General features: G+C 41.3%; 1 long non-coding RNA gene across 3 annotated transcripts in view; it reads left to right on the forward strand.

Annotated features, from left to right (window-relative positions):
- The window catches only part of LOC109489182, a 72,874-nt gene that overhangs the window by 5,436 nt on the left and 50,305 nt on the right, over window positions 1-17,133 (forward strand). The window lies entirely within an intron of this gene.

The following is a 17,133-nucleotide window of genomic DNA, read 5'->3' on the forward strand; positions in this document are numbered from 1 at the left end:
AGAGTCAGAGCAGAGAATACTCTCTTAGTCGTCTCAGGGGTTAGTTAAGCTTAGTTATTAATTGCTGTATCCCCAGGACCTACTGTAGATTTTAAAAAACCTTGTGGAATGCATAAACCATGAACGAAACTCCAGTAAGTTCATATTAGCAGATGTGCTTTGCAAACCGAATTAGTAGGTGGAAATAATGATGATGCTAATGCTTATGATAAAAAAGTCAAGAAGCTTATCCAGGCCAAACCTTGAAAAAGCCATGTATCCTTCATTTCATTTCCCATTTACAGAATGCAAGTTTTTTCTAGCACAGGTAAGAACTTAGAAATAGTACGTCGTTAACATACATATGGTTTTTTGAAATAAAGAGCTAGGTAACTGCGCACCACCCAGCTAACCTGCCCGTCCCCTGCCCGCCTCCCCTCCAGCAACCCTCAGTTTGTTCTCTGTAGTTAAGAGTCTCTTATGTTTGTTAGTTTTTTATGCAACCTTGGAAAAAAGAAGGTGGTCATTACATTTTGGCTGGTTAGATGAATAAATAAATGAGTGAGGAGTTTACCAAAGTGGTTTCACATGTTTTTTGGTACATTGATGAGATAATCAGTCTTACTTCCCTGTTTTAGATCTGAGTTAATGGAGAGTTCAAGTGATCTGGAAGATCAGAAGTTAATTAGATCAGATTTGTCATATATTATATATTTTGTAAATATATTTCCTATCTATTATGGGGCTGTCAGCTCTTTTTAAGTACACTTATTCTTTCAGGGTGCAAGTGTACCTTTTCATATATTGTCCCACTTATTTGAGAGACTGAAAAGGAAGTTTATGCTTTGATTTTCTTTTGAAAATAGAATTATAGTTTGCAGTGAAATTGGCTAATTTGGAGTCATTTGATAAAGTCTTTTAACAAACACAATTCTATTCTTATTAACTGGTTAGATTATCTTATTTTTTTTTTAAAGATTTTATTTATTTATTTGACAGAGATAGAGACAGCCAGCGAGAGAGGGAACACAAGCAGGGGGAGTGGGAGAGGAAGAAGCAGGCTCATAGCAGAGGACTGATGTGGGCCTCGATCCCATAACGCCGGGATCACGCCCTGAGCCGAAGGCAGACGCTTAACCGCTGTGCCACCCAGACGCCCCTATTTTTTTTTTTTTTAAATTAGCCTTTTCATTTCAATTGGGAAAGACTTAAAAAAAAGTTTAGTGAATGAGTAACGTAGGCGTACCGAAGGTCGGGTCCTGTTGCTATCTGAGAGTGGTTGTACAACAGAACATTGTAACAAGATGTAAACAGTTTATAGGTGTGCTCGGTATACAGTTTATAATTTTGTTGTCCTAGTTTTCTGTGTCCCAGTCTCTCTAATCACCCAAAGGGACATATGGAAATCACTTTATAAACTTGCAAGAACAATATAGTTATTATTTATTATGATTGCTAGTCATTCCACTTTCAAAATGAGAAATTGTCGTGTAGAAAAAATGGCAGAACTCTAGTGTCTCCGTGCTACCAACGTCTCGCCCTCCCACAGCATATTACACTACAGATCTCACAGGAAAAGTCTGCGAGCCTCACACTGCCTTTCCCGTTATGCACCATATTTTTAGCAGAGAAAGTGCTGCCGTCGGTGGCCTGTGACTCACTGGATGTTTAGGGAGGCAGAAAGAGATTGCTAGTATCGCAATCTGGTGAAAGTCGTTGACCTTGACTTCAGCTGAGAGGACCTGAGCTCGACCTCAGCCCAACATGGGGACATTGCTCCTCAAACACTTGAGAGTTTCTTGTAATCCTCTGAGCCCTTAGCTGTGGCATAAGGAGACCAAGTGCTTCCATAGCTGGGGAGTCTGAACTTCCAAAGGTGGTCAGAATTGCACAACTGGGGTCATGAACCAATCTAGACTTTGGGTTCTGAAGTTTTCTGTTTCATGATTGGAATTCATTCACTTCACACAAGGAAGCTGAGCTTTGAATTTTTTTGGCATCAGATTTTTCACTATGTAACGCATTGAGTCAACAGGCCATATTATATCTTTTAAAAGAGAAAAGGAAAGCAAATCCATTTAGTCATTTTCCCCAGTAAAGTTGTTTGCTCTCTGAAGCTAAAGTAAAACAACATGGTTGTCAGTTGTTCAATCTTCTCGATTGACATCTCAAACTCAATATTGGAAGTAGAATAAAAAACTGTATATTTATAAAATCAGAATATAAAGAATGGACTAAACTATTAAGAAGGTATTTTAAGACATTTTATAATATCAAGCAATAAATTAGCTTAAATATTCAGTCTGTATCGGCTATGGCAAAACATGAGCATTGTTAAAATGGCAGTGGTGGGCAGAGAGGAGTTTGAGATACTGTTCTTCCTATTTCTGTGGGGTTGTAATATTAAATGGATAAGAAATTAAAACCTATGGTAAAACCAGCTGGTGGAATCCTCCTGCCCAGCTGCGTTGGCAGGGTCAAGAGCATAGGGTTGTCTCTGCGTTGAGAATGTTCTCCCCACCCCTGTCCTTATGCTGCTCAGCCTTCCCTCTGCATGGCTCTGGCCAGGTGGTTCTCCTGTTCTCCACAGCTGCTCCCATGGGTCCTTCAAACTCCTGACCTCCGTCGCGGTTTAGCCTCACATCCCACAGATGACCTCAACCCCTATATCACAGTGAAAAACAAGACTTCAGATGGTAAATCCTTCAAATTCTTGCCACCAAACCCCGAATGACTTGGCACCTGCCTGACCCTTTTCTCCTTCTTTGTTTTCTATGGGAGAAATCTCTTTCCCTTTGTCTTGGATGGATTCTTCCACTCCTGCCTCCTCTGGTAGGCAGCTCTCTGGTCACAGGAGCCCTTTGCAATTGACCCCAATGACCTTCTTGTTTACGTGACCTATACGTACATATTGACACTTACCATTATAGCAACTGAAACAGACAATTTTAAAAAAGTACAGATTTACTTAAAAAATAAACCCTGTTAGGACACCTGGGTGGCTCAGTCGGTTTAGCATCTGACTTTGGCTCAGGTCATGATCTCAGGGTCCTGGAATCAAGCCCCGCATCAGGCTCCCTGCTCAGCAGGAAGTCTGCTTCTCCCTCTCCCTCCTGCTCCTGCTCTCTTTCTTGCTCACGTTCTCTCTTTCTCAAATAAAATAAATAAAATCTTAAAAAAAAACAACCCAGTATATGCTAACTAAATTGCCTTTTAAACGACAAATATATTTTCCAAAACAAAAAAAAAATTAGCGAGTGGGGAGCCTGGGTGGCACAGCAGTTAAGCGTCTGCCTTCAGCTCAAGGCGTGATCCCGGCGTTAGGGGATCGAGCCCCACATCAGGCTCCTCCGCTATGAGCCTGCTTCTTCCTCTCCCACTCCCCCTGCTTGTGTTCCCTCTCTCGCTGGCTGGCTCTGTCTCTGTAAAATAAATAAATAAAATCTTTAAAAAAAATTAGTGAGAAGAGTAATATTCTTTTACATTTTTGCAAATTTCTTTAATGTCTGGTTTAACAGAACACAGCCAGATTCTTGGTTCTGCTTCTGCATACAGTTGTTGTGAAATGATTATTTGGTTGAAGTACAGGAAGAGAATCCTGCCTTACACATATATGTAGTTGAAAAGGGGAGGACTGTTCTACTAACTTTTTCAGGTAATTGTGGATATTTTTATTTGATATTATACCAAAACTCAACAAGTAGTATTTTTCTAAAGATTAGCTGGGATGTGGACTCTGAAAGCATGTTAAAGAATTTTTCATACCCTGTTACTTTAAACATCTATTGATCTATTTTGCACTTTGAGCAAATCTTTTACTAAGAAGGCATGATTTTAAACATTATGCATAGTCATTTGGAAAATATTGGTAAATTGAGTTATGCAGATCTTCCAAATGTTAGCACATTTTATTTTATAATATAAAAAAGTCATATTCATTAATATCACCGCCAATCACAACAGAAAAATATGAAAGTACTGAGAGCTGTGGAGCTCACAGTGGCAGACACGAATTTCCCAAAATTATAATTTTTGCTTGAAAACTCAAATATTACTGCCAACAAACTTTGTCAGTTTTTCTTGAAGTGCCAGGCTCATTTTGCTCATTTCCAAGAAAATGCCCTCCGAACACTCCTTCAAATAGCCCTAGTTTGTAGGCCATTTTTAAAAGTAAAAATGGTATTCCATGACAGAAGTCTAGTTCAACTCCCAATGAGGTCACTCCTGAAGGCAACCATCACAGTGAGTCTTTCTGTGTACTTCCCATCTGGTTCTATGGATTATTGCAAAGATGTGCACTCAAGGGTCAAGGGTTAATAAAATTAGTAATTTTGTGCTTCAGCAAGAGCATTCTTAAGTGGGACTGGCACTGATTTTACTGTGTGTGATGGTGAAGAAGAGAACCACCACCACGACAGTTTGGTGTCTTCATTTACACCAGAGGGCCAGCAGTATTACCCACCATTGCTTTTGCACTGACAATACCATAGCCGTAGAGTGAAAGGCAGGTAACATCTTATAGTCATTATGAAAACAGTTGTGATAGCCCAGGGCTCCCTGAAAAGGTCTCACTCTGAGACCTGTAGACAGAATTGATTAGTCCCCTTTTCTTATCTTAATACTCTATTCAATATCATCTCTTTCTTTTAGTTTTTTTTTTTTTTTTTTTTTGAGAGAGAGCGAGCACATGAGTGGGGGAAGAGGGGAAGAGGGAGAGAGAGTCTTAGCAGGTTCCATGCCCAGTAGTGGGGCTCAATATGGGGCTTGATCTCACGACCCTGAGATCATGACCTGCACAGAAATCAAGAGTTAGATGCTTAACCAGCTGAGCCACCCAGGTGTCCTCTTTCTTTCCTCCTTCCCTCCTCCTCCTCTTCCTTTTCTTTCTTTCTTTCTTTCTTTCTTTCTTTCTTTCTTTCTTTCTTTCTTTCTTTCTCTTTCTTTCTTTCTTTCTTTCTTTCTTTCTTTCTTTCTTTCTTTCTCTATTTACTTGAGAGAGAGAGAAGAGAAAGTGGTGGGTGGGGGAGGAAAGGGAGAGAGAAACTCAAGCAGACTCCCTGAGCACAGGACCTGATGGGAAGCTCGATCTCACGACCCTGAGATCATGACCTGAGCTGAAACCAAGAGTCTGACACCTAACCAATTGCACCACCCAGGCGCCCCCAGGAACCTCTCTTTCTATTAGTTTTTAACATGCTTATGGATCGCCTATATTGGGAAAAGAAACGTGAAAATAAATTTCCCCTCAAACCCAAGTTACTCACTAAAGACCATCAAATCTATTTTCTCATTAGAGCCAAATATCCATAAAGAGTTATTACCATTTATTGTCTGCTTTTTTCACGTTTCATCCTTTGGCACCCATTGCAATCTAGTTTCTGTCCCTATCTCTTTCTGCACATTGCTGTCCTCAAGTTCCCAGGGCCTTCCCTGGTGCATGACTCTGGGGGACATGCTCCAATCCTTCCTTTCCCTGACCCTCTGCGGCACCTGACCGCACTGACCACTTGTCCATCCAATATGTGCGGGCATTGTGCTAAGCGCTTTACAGCCCAGAGCTCATGTAATCTGTCTGGAAACCTGACGATGTAGCTATGATTATTAGTCCTTCTCACAATTAAGGAAACTGAGAGAACTATGCAAGGTCATACAGCTCATGAGGAAAAGCACAGAGTCTCAAATGGGATCTTCATGACCCCAAAGCCAGAGATCATAAGCGCCACAATATACTCCCTTTTTGAAACACCTGCTTCCCTTCCCCATGACATCAAGTTTGTTTTCTTACTTCTCTGGCAGTTTTCTCTCAATCTTCTTTTTGTGTGAAAAAAAAATTGCTTTCCCATGATCTTGCTTTGCTCAAAATTCAGAGTCCCAGGAGAGCTCAATGAACTGGCCACATTGAAGCCTGCCATGCTGGAGAATGGGAGAACTATGCCTTTTGTCTGGAATGTGGCCCTCAGCTTGTCCCCAACAGCACTCTCAAGCCAGACTGGGGGAAGTAGGAATGGGAGTTGGATTCTGGGCTCCCTAAAATTGATTGATAGTCACTACAATCAGTTCTTCTTGTCCTTCTTCTTCTCGCTGACTCCTACTCACATTTCAGAACTCAGCTTCCATACGACTCCTTCCAGGAAGCCTTCCTGCCTTCCAAATCTGAGTTGGCTGTGCCCTCAGTGCTCTGAACTTCCCTGCTCATGGCGATTTTTGTGGTCCTTTGAAGTGGCTGGTTTATATTTCTTTGCTGAACTACCAGTTATGGGAAAGTGAGACTGTGTCTGGTTTTTACCTTGCACCCCCAGAATCTAGCACAGGGCCTGGCACACGGATGTCTGTCAGTGTTGCTGAACAAACACCTCTGCTGGGTTTGAGGAATGAACGGGACACTCCTGAGGACACGTGTATCTGGGAGTGGTTAATGGGGAACGGTGCTTGCTAGAGCTTGCTAGAGCGATCTACAGATTTTATCATTATTTCAGATACATAGTGTTTGAAGTTGTTGGAATGGATTAGAAACAGTCGGAGAAAGAAGAAAAAAGTGCTGAGGACAATGTCTTGGGGAATGCAGACAGAAGAGTCGGTGAAGAACACTCTACCGGGTGAGTTAGAGATGTCGTACAGGTGGGACCAATGCCATGAAAAACAAAAAAGGAGAGCATTTCATGAAACAGGGATACCCTGGCACACAACTGTTACAGAATCATTAATGAGACTAAAGACCCAAAAACGGCTATGCAGTGTTGCAATCATAAAATCATTCGGTGATCTACAGATTTTATAGATTTGAAAGAACTGCTTCAATTGAATAATCAGGAGAAAACTCAGAGACTGGGGAGAAAGTGGACAGTGAAGAAGTGGACGTTGAGGGTGAAGGCAGGAGGCGTGGATCAATGGTTCTACCGGTATGACGTCAGAGTCACAGACATCGATGTAAAACTTACAGCCCTGGCTCCCATTCTTCAACTTCTCTGGTTCAGTAGATCTCGTATAGGGCTTGGACTTCTCCATTAAAAAGCACTGTGGGTGGTTGAACCTCTGCTTGGAAATCATTAGTGTATATCCATTATTTCATTAGTTTGACTCATGCAGGAAGAAGAAGAAAATGGTTAAATGTTATGGACTGAACTGTATCCTCCCAAAAACGTATATGTTGAAGCCCTGAGCCCCCAAGGCGACTGTATTTGCAGATAAGGCCTCTAAAGGGGTAATTCCATAGAAATGAGATAATAAGTATGGGGCCCTAATTCGATAGGACTAGTGTCCTTATAAGAAGAGGAAGAGACACCAGAGATCTCTCCCTCTTTCTATGTGTGGTGCAGAGGAAAGGTAATGTGACGAGAGGGAGAAGGCAGCATTTGCGAGCTGGAAGCCAATCCTGTCAACCCCTCAGTCTCGGCCTTCCAGCTACCAGGAAATACATGTCTGTGGTTGAAGCCGCCCAGCTGAGGTCTTTTGTTACGGCAGCCCTTGCTGACTAATACGTAAGGAGAGGACTTTATTTCTAGGACACTGGAAATCCAACCAAGTGAGAGGGAGAGAATGAACTGATAATTAGTGATGACTAGGAAAAACCTGAAATTACTGAAGTGAAAGGCACAGTCAAGAAAGCCAGAATCCGGAAAATGTGAGGATTGCAATTCCAGAGACAAGGTCAACCTTGGAGAGAAGTACTTTATAACTTGTCCACATATTTCTTCATTGATCTTTTTTTTTTCCCTAAGATTTTATTTATTTATTCGACAGAGATAGAGACAGCCAGCGAGAGAGGGAACACAAGCAGGGAGAGTGGGAGAGGAAGAAGCAGGCTCATAGCAGAGGAGCCTGATGTGGGGCTCGATCCCATAATGCCGGGATCACGCCCTGAGCCGAAGGCAGACGCTTAACCGCTGTGCTACCCAGGCGCCCCTCTTCATTGATCTTCTGAATGCCTCTGTGAGCTGGGGAGATGAGGAAGCTCAGCTTGGTGAGGGTCAGATTTGTACAGCTGAGAAGTGAAAGACCCGGGAAAAGGACTGTGTATCTCTGTCTAATGAGTTCTGCCGTAGATAGGTTTCCCAAATTTCTATGATTTCTATTCCACCGTCATCATTTTTGCCATATCTAAGTCAACTTCTCACTATTATCTTAATTTATATATATTCATATATATGTTTAAGATCAATTCAGATTCTCTTAAATATACAATATTTGTATTTATGTATATTTACATGTATATTTAAGATCAATTCAGATTTTTATATAGCATCAATGCATGCAACAATATAACTGGTTTGACATGCTAGATTTTTAAAATAAATATATAAAATATTAAGTTTCATAAATAATTTCAGAAAAGCCCACTCCGTATCCGCCTTGCACACCATCAATGTGCGTGTGCTGCTTGCATGATGAGGACGGGCTCTCTTCCTGAGAAAGGAGAAAAGGAAGCCAGGAAATTCCTTACATCAGGAGGACATGCCTTATATCAAGAGGGAATGAAAAAAAGGAGGAAAACGAAGATTTGTGTGTACCTCATTTGAAGGGTAAAAAAAATAGTCCTCCAGGCTACACAGATCAAGGAATATTTGATAGAGCAGCGCAGAAATCGTTACAGAATTAATTACTTCGGAATAAGGGGATTTGCATTTTTCAACTGCAAGGCTCGAGTTTTGCCGTCCATTGGTACCTGCTACGCAGATCAGAGAGCGATGAAAATGGCAGCAGTGCTGTCCTCAGACCCAGGCAGCAGGGCCCTGCTGGGGGCCCCTGCTTTGGAAGACTCCGCCCCAACTCTGGGTGCACTGGCCTCCTCCTCGCGCACATCAGAGCGTCTCTAGATCGTATACCGCGCCCACCGCTGGGACTCTGGAGTTCTGTGCTCTCAGGGCTTTGGCCAGCCTCTTCTTTTGCATCCCTCTCCCCGCCTGGACTGCACAGCTGATGTGTGCAGACTTTGGGGGGCCAACACAGAGCTGTTAGCAATGCTTATGTATGGAGCTCGGACCGGAGTGTCCACAGTTGTGCATTCGGAGCTCTGCATGGTGTAGCAAGGACCTGTGACTGGGAAGGGAAGGGGGGGACCCTGTCATGCAAATATTAGGGGTGGGCTTGATTACCCCAGAGTGAGAGAACTGAGCAAAAGGGAGAAGTGATTCTCAGAAAAATAGAAGCGTCAGTTCAAGCAGGCACAGCAAATCCCATCATTTGCACACAATTTGTCAGTTCCTGGTAGGAACAGAATTAGCCAGAGCTGTCCAAGTTTTACAAAGAAGATCATTTGAAGTGGGAAACTTGAACAATTGCGGACCAAGAGCGGGACTGCAGTGTGCAGCTAGTAATGAAGGCTGGATTCTAGACGTTACCGCTGTGACCATTGTCCCTGAATGGGATGAACACAGAAAACCTTTCCTTACATACATTTGGCTAAGATCTTCCGCAACTCGTTAGAAAGAAGGAAATGGAGGTTTGTGTAGAAATAACCTTGAGTACTGTTGGTTTGGGTTCGATAAGATACATATGTATTGAACAAACTCTGTCTTTCAGGTATCATGGGAGGCACTGGTGTACGTAAAGTTGTATGAAAATCCATTCCTGAGGAGATCAGGTGGGAGAAGAGATTTCAGGTGGAAAAGAATTAAGATAGAGAAGATGGGTAATAATTCATTTAGGAAGTGTGCTAGGGAGGGCACGCGAGGTATATAATAAGGTTTGGGTCAGCTAGGGGTACATTTGAACTTAGCATGAATTTGTGGGGAGATCAGCAGAATTCTGTAATTTTGTTTAGCAAGGCCCTGCAGTCAGGAGGAGGAATAGGAAAAATGACTGGAGGGGTTATGTCAAGCTTGGCACCGAGGTCATTTAAAAAATCGTGTTTGGTGAAAACAGCATTGAAGTGACTGGTCCTGCCACCTGGGTCAACTGTCATCATGATTTTCACTAACTTTTTTTTTTTTTTTTTGGTTCTTACTATAGGCCAGTTTCTCTTAAGTCTTTAAATACATCATCTCTGGCCTAAGCAGCAGTCCTGGGACCACCAGAGGGTTAGCAGTCTAGAGAAGACGGAGGGGCAGAGTGATTCCAGGGCTTGGTGAAGGTTCCAGAAATTTGTGTTCAAGTGCTTCGATTTACCCTGGAGATGGATGGCATTTCAGTACGAAGAATTTAACTTTAAAGATTTGACAATTCCAGAATGAACACCTGAGAGAGAGTAGTGTGATCTTCCCCGAAGGTCATTTAAAAGTGGATGTGTTATTTTGGCTGTCTTGGAATATTTTAGATGGAAGCAGGGTTATAAAGAAGATGATCTCCCCAAATCCCCTCCTATCTTTAGGGATGTGAAATTAAGCCTGATAGTTTTGTTTTGTTCTGTTTTGATTTAGGTTTCTACTGACAGAATAAAAAAAGAGGATTTAATCTCATTATTTAGAACTGAGAAGACACTGGGTGTTATACGCAAGTAATGACACTACGTGTTATACGCAAGTAATGAAGCATGGAACATTACATCAAAAACTTGGGATGTACCGTATGGTGACTAACATAACATAATAAAAAATTATTATAAAAAAAAGAATTGAGAAGATAGATTTTCAAACAAAATAATTTGGCTGCCTGTACTCTGGTTGAGAATTGTGGCTGTCTGTGACAGTGTTTCCCTTATTAGGTGAAGAAAAAAAAATTCAATCCAGATTGGCTTCATCTTTCATTGGGTTAAGATTTGGTAACAGGGCCATATGAGGGAAGCAATTTGCTATGGTATCCAGATTTTAATTGGCATTTGTAATAACTAACTTAAAGACTTACGGTTAGAGGCATCTAGAAAAGGAGACACAGATTTGAGCCCACCTGGCTTGTTTGCCTGTGTGTGGGGATAGGACAATCTTCATTCAGATATCGCAAAAGTCAGTGGGCCATGTAGGCAGAATCTTCCGTGAAGCTGATTGTTCATGCATCGCAAAACCCACTTTCAATGACTGAAATCAATGTTTCCAACGCCTCAAAGCGGGGACCATTCTGAGGCTTCTGAAAGCAATTTTTCATTTTATTTCTTTGCAAACTTGACACATGGCTCTGTTTGCTTTGTAACAGAACAGCTGAATTTAAAGCTCTGTGCTGGGGCACCTGGGTGGCACAGCGGTTAAGCGTCTGCCTTTGGCTCAGGGCATGATCCCGGCATTATGGGATCGAGCCCCACATCAGGCTTTTCTGCTATGAGCCTGCTTCTTCCTCTCCCACTCCCCCTGCTTGTGTTCCCTCTCTCGCTGGCTGTCTCTATCTCTGTCAAATAAATAAATAAAATCTTAAAAAAAAAAAAAAGCTCTGTGCTGCTCTGGGGGGCTCTCTCTGCCTCTTCCGCGCCGCATCCCACGATCCTCTCTACTCTTCTGAGCCCCAAGCCCCAAGATGGCAGCCTAAATAGGGGATGTGCGGCCGAGTGATAAAACTGGAGTGAATCTATGATTTAACTGCAGAGATTCTTTCCCCAATATTGGTACTGACTTGATTGTTCTGATTCCTTTGTCAATTCGGGCGCCCGGAAGATAATGTTAAGATTGAGCAAATGGGTTTTAAAGAATTTTCATTTTCTACAAATGTAGGTCACCTACTCAAAGCCTATTTTCCCATTTAAATCATTTTCTAACTAACATGTTGTATCTAATCTCTCAACTGTAAGCAAAATATGTTTTTTCTTTTAGTGATAAATAGTAAGTTCTCTGCATTTCTGAGAACAAGCATTCATCGCTGAGAACTTCTCCTTATCTGTCCAGCTCCCCTGACTGGGATATTGGCTTATAAGAAAGGACTGTGTGTGTGTGTGTGTGTGTGTGTGTGTGTGTGTGTACGTGTGTGTGTTCGAAATAAAAGGAAAGTCCATTGTGCGGTATGGCTAGTTTCCAAACAACAAATTTTGCTTTGCAAGTGATAGATTTAAAGTACTTTGGATTCCTAAATTTATTACCATTTACAAGTCATATTTTGTAACTTTGCTGTTAATCCTGAAACTTCATTTAGAACCTTAAGCCTGAACCCCATTGAAACCACCTCCTGGGGCCTACAAAAGGGTATACAAATGTTCAGAAAGTATTTCATGGCCAGCATGGAGTGCAGTGGAGAGTTGGTGGGGAAGGGGCAGCTGGGAGGAGAGCTCCAGAAGGAGTGTCTCCCTGGCCACAGGGCTCATGCAGATGACACCTCTTTTCCCTTGTTTTTATAATATCCAGGAGATACGCAGACTGATCTGCAGTTCTCCAAAACTGCTACCTTGGTTCTCAGGGAGTGTCCCTTGAGACAAATTTCTTGAACATATTCTGTGTGCTTGGCAGTATGTCTGAGACCTCATAGGTGAACAATAGTGATAGACTACTGGTGAAAAGTTGTTTCGTATTTTGATATTTTCTACCATTTGGTTTTTAAAAGGTTTATATTTTCAAAAACATTACTATCACCTGTACATACCGACTCTGTTGTTGAAAATTAGTACTGATTTTATAAGTTTCTTTTGAGCTCCATGCTTGAGAAGCTTTCTTTAGGACTGCAGCACATAAGGGATCATGGCTCAGATTTATAGAATCACTGGAACTTAAGTATCATCTACTCTTATGTCCTCACTTTCAGAAGATGAACCAGAGTCCTAGAGAGATTTATGGATACATATAGAGAGTTGGATTTCTATGTATTAATTAATTTTTCCAATTCAAGTATAATTAACCTACAGTGTTATATTAGTTTCAGGTGTACTGTGTAGTGATTCAGTACTTCCATACATTTCTCAGTGTTCATCAAGATGAGTGTAGTCTTGGTGCATCTGGGTAGCTCAGTCAGTTAAGTATCCAACTTGATCTCAGCTCAGGTATCGGATCTCAGGTTTGTGAGTTCAAGCCCGGCATTGGTCTCCATGCTGGGCGTGGAGCCTGCTTAAAAAAAAAAAAAAAAAAAAAGTGCAGTCTTAATCTCCTTACTTATTTCCCCTATCCCCTCACCTACCGCCCTTTGGCAATCACAATTTCTTTTTTGTATTTAAAAGTCTGGCTTTTGTTTGTTTGTCTGTTTTTTCCTTTGGTCATTTATTCTGTCTCTTAAATTCCACATATAAGTGAAATCGTATGGTATTTGTCATTTAGAGACTTGTATTTTTTTTTAAAAGATTTTATTTATTTATTTGACAGAGATAGAGACAGCCAGTGAGAGAGGGAACACAAGCAGGGGGAGTGGAGAGGAAGAAGCAGGCTCATAGCAGAGGAGCCTGATGTGGGGCTCGATCCCATAACGCTGGGATCACGCCCTGAGCCGAAGGCAGACGCTTAACCGCTGTGCCACCCAGGTGCCCCTAGAGACTTGTATTTTTAACTCTAGTCTTATATCAGAATTTTTCATAGAAAATTTAATTTGGGTTTTGTTACAATATTCAAGTATCTGATACTCGGCAAGGATGGAGATTGAAGATGATTTCGTAGATCAAAAGATTACACAGCAGCTAAGAGCAAAGAGCTTATTCCTTCCACACGCATTAGCTACTTTTAGCTCCACTCCAGATGAGATCTTGACGTCTACCTGAGCTTGAATTTGCCCTGTTTGTTCCTCCAGCATGGTTGGAACTGTTAGATAAGTTTTGTCTTAAGCCACAATCATTAAATAAGTACCCACGGAGCTTCATCTGTGAACCACAACAGAAAAACCAGGCATGATTCCTGCTCACGAGATGAGACAAATCCAGGTGAGACAGCGACTAACACATCTTTCAAATTACTATTATACAATGGCATAATGAAAGCCGGGTTGACAATTATAGATAATAAATAAGGAGGACATACCTGAGTTGCTTCTGAGATCAGAATCTGATTTGTGTTCATTGAACACATGGCAGTTGCTGTCATGGTTTACCCACTGAGACTACTTATCCTGTTGAGAAATGAAGATTGAAAAGATTAGTGCCTTCATTTTATGCCGACACTTTGGAAGAGAGAGCGTGGGCTGTGTGGCATAATAAAAATTGTGGAGGGACATTTTTAAGACCAGTTAGAATGGCTGCATTAGAGGATCCAAGAAAATGTCTGTCTGTCATTATCTTTACAACATACAGGTGATCTTTGTTCGGGTGTGAGCCTAGTTACAGCCAGAGCTGCCTATGGAGCTGTGGTCATGCATGGACAGAGTTAAGGAGAGGAGTATATGTTAGGGAAGCTAAGTCACACTTGGAGAGGAGATGTGTCAAGGTAGGGTTCTGAGGTTTACTGGTCACAATCCCAAATTTGGGATGAAAAAGTTACTCTTTTGTTCAGTGTTCAAGTTGGGGGTTTGTCCTGCAAGAGAGAGTCAACTGCTGACTTTACTTGAATGTACTTGGAAAGAGAAGAACTTAAAGCAGCCATGAACAGAAGAATGCCAGGTTTTCGGGAACCATCACCAAAGCCCAACAATTTCTCAGAATTTTCAGAGGTGCCAGAGGGGTGTTTGCATTTCAATGGAAAAGTTCTGAAAGCTCTGGAAACTATCCCAGTTTTACTTTTTCATTAAAGGCAAAAACCGTTGCTATGAATAAGGGACAGAAGCACTTGCTAGGGCTTTGTTAAGAGTTAAGAGAAGGGACCTCTGGGAAATTTTAATTGTTCAATCCTTTGCCACAAAGCTGAGAAAAAGGGGATGGAGTCATAATGGCAAATAGAAAAGTACTGTTCGCTTTCATACAAAAGTACCCAATGTCTGGAGCCCAATGTCTGGAGCCCAATGTCTGGAGCCATTTTTCACTAGCCTGGCTCTGAAATAAAGACAGAACTTTCTAGGTTTAAAGAGATGCAGTAGAAACAGCATTGCAGTAACATAATGATTCCCCTCGTAAGTACACAGCCATCCTAAGTATTTAATCTCTCACACACGCAAATACCCGGTTAGGTAGCTTGGAGATTATAGCACTCATGAAAGACGATCTTCCAGAAAAAGAATAATACTATTTCTGTTGTAGCTGGGAGGATTTTAAGTAGACTTGTGGTAACAGTCAAACGTAGAAGAACTCAGGGTAGAAATAAATGATCTTAGGTCGAATTCTACCACAGCAAGAAGGCAGTACTTCAATAGAAACATAATGCAAGCCACAAAGATAATTAAAATTTTCTGGTAGCTACATTAAAAAGTAAAAACAAAGAGGCAACATTAATTACAATACTGTATTTTTTAAAATCTGATGTATCTAAAATAGTACCCCTTCAATATGAAATTGATATAAAAATTAGTAATAAAACACTTAATTTTTATTACAAAGTATTTGATGTAAAATATTAACACTTCAATATAAAATTGATATAAAAATTAGTTATAAAACACTTAATAATTTTTTCTCAGTATGTGAATTTTGTAAGTATTCTATACTTACTGGCTTTTTCCATTTGAATGCTAAATTTTCATTAAAAATACTCGATTGGTGTTCAGATGTCATAAACTTGTGGTTGAAAGAGGGGATTCACAAATATACTGTAACAATGTCTAAGAACTGGATGGAGTGACAGTTTTTAATTTTACACTAATTAAAATTAAATACAATTGAAAATTCAATTTTTAAGATTTATTTGCTCCATTTCAGGTAATTGATGGGCAACATGTGGCGAGGTGCCCACTGCATTAGACAAGGCAGCTCTAAGAAGTTGCTAGACATTTTGTTTTGTTTTATTTTCTATTATGCTATAATGTTTTTTTGTTTCAAATATGAGCTAATCAAGGGAGTTTTGGAAAGTGGCTGATTATACCTTTTTTTGTGGAGATATTTTGGGGGCAATACAAATGTTGTATGAGCTTTGACTTGTCTTTTGCTATAGGGTTTTTTTTTTTCTTCTCTTTTTAAGATTGTGTGTGTATCTTGCTAGAATTTTTCAAAACCCTGACCAAGCTTGTCCTGTGGGGTACAAGGATCCACTTGCTGGTGGGGTTCGGGGGTTCGGGGATGGGAGAGGAAGATGAGATAAAGCAGGGTCCGAAGGAGGGGCATTTTCTCTCCATGTTCAGAAATGTGAACATTATCTTTCAGGTAATAGGACCACATATTTTCTGATTATTAAACTAATGATTCTTTATTTTAAAAAATTAACAGCATTCAGATTAGCCTGAAAAGATAATAGAAACCATCCATAATTCCACCACCCAGAGATAACTACTGGTAACACCGAACATAGTTCTTTTTTGTCATATAAATTTATTCAAACAATGACTGCTTTCTATAAGATTCTATAGCTCTTTAAGAGGTCCTCTCCTGATAGCTAGTAGGGAAATGTTGCTCAATAATGAACACTATCTCAGTCTTAAAAGGACTTGCTTTCTGTTTCAATATTCAATCTTTGCAGAGTTTAAGTTCCTATCAAGCTTCGTTTAAATATTTCCTTTTGATTGAACTAGACTCTGGAGTTCATTTCTCAGTCTTCCAGAGTTCTACTCCTTTCCCTTCTTTCCTCCAACGTGACAATTGAGTGTATAAAGCAAGTTGTGTGCCCTTCTGGCAGGGCACCTGTGCTCTGGGACAGAGGGGCTGCTGTGATCTGCTCCTGACTGGTGTCTGCAAGATGCCCTCTCCCTCTGGTCTCTTGACATGCTGTATTGGTACCCACTCCTGGAGTCCCTGGTCCTTGCCAGTTAAGCCTGTATGGTCTCTTCATCTCAAACTTTGCAGTCCCTGCATCCTCCAAGTGCCTTTGTGACCCCTCAATGGGCTCATGGAAACCTCTGGATTTCCTCCAGGCATCACAAGGGTCACAGGGAGCCAGACCTGCTCCCTCAGACTCACCTGAGCTGCCTGACCTCACTGTCACTCATGCCTTGCTGGAAATTGCTACCAGGAGAGCATTTCCAGGAGCCCTATTGCCTCCTCCCCGTTTGCCCAGGTCACCATGTCACCAGTCCTGTCTGGTAGTTTCCAGGTCCAGGTGACTTACTTCTGGCTTCTTTTGCCTCTATTTCCTCTTGCTGCCTTGGGCAAGAAAGGGTGGGCGTTGTTTTTCTATGTCAGAAGTTCTCAAAGTGTAACTCACAGATCTCTGGAGTCCCAGAGACGTTTTCAGAGGATCCGCGAGATCAAAACAATTTTCATAAAAATATTGAGAAATGATTTCCCCTTTTCACTCTGACATTTGTTCTGAAGATGCAAAAGCAATGTAGGTGAAACTGCTGGCTCCAGGAAGGAGCTCTGCGCTCTACTAG

Source organism: Ailuropoda melanoleuca, chromosome 14 (assembly GCF_002007445.2).
Source record: "Ailuropoda melanoleuca isolate Jingjing chromosome 14, ASM200744v2, whole genome shotgun sequence".
In the NCBI taxonomy this organism is placed as follows: domain Eukaryota; kingdom Metazoa; phylum Chordata; class Mammalia; order Carnivora; family Ursidae; genus Ailuropoda; species Ailuropoda melanoleuca.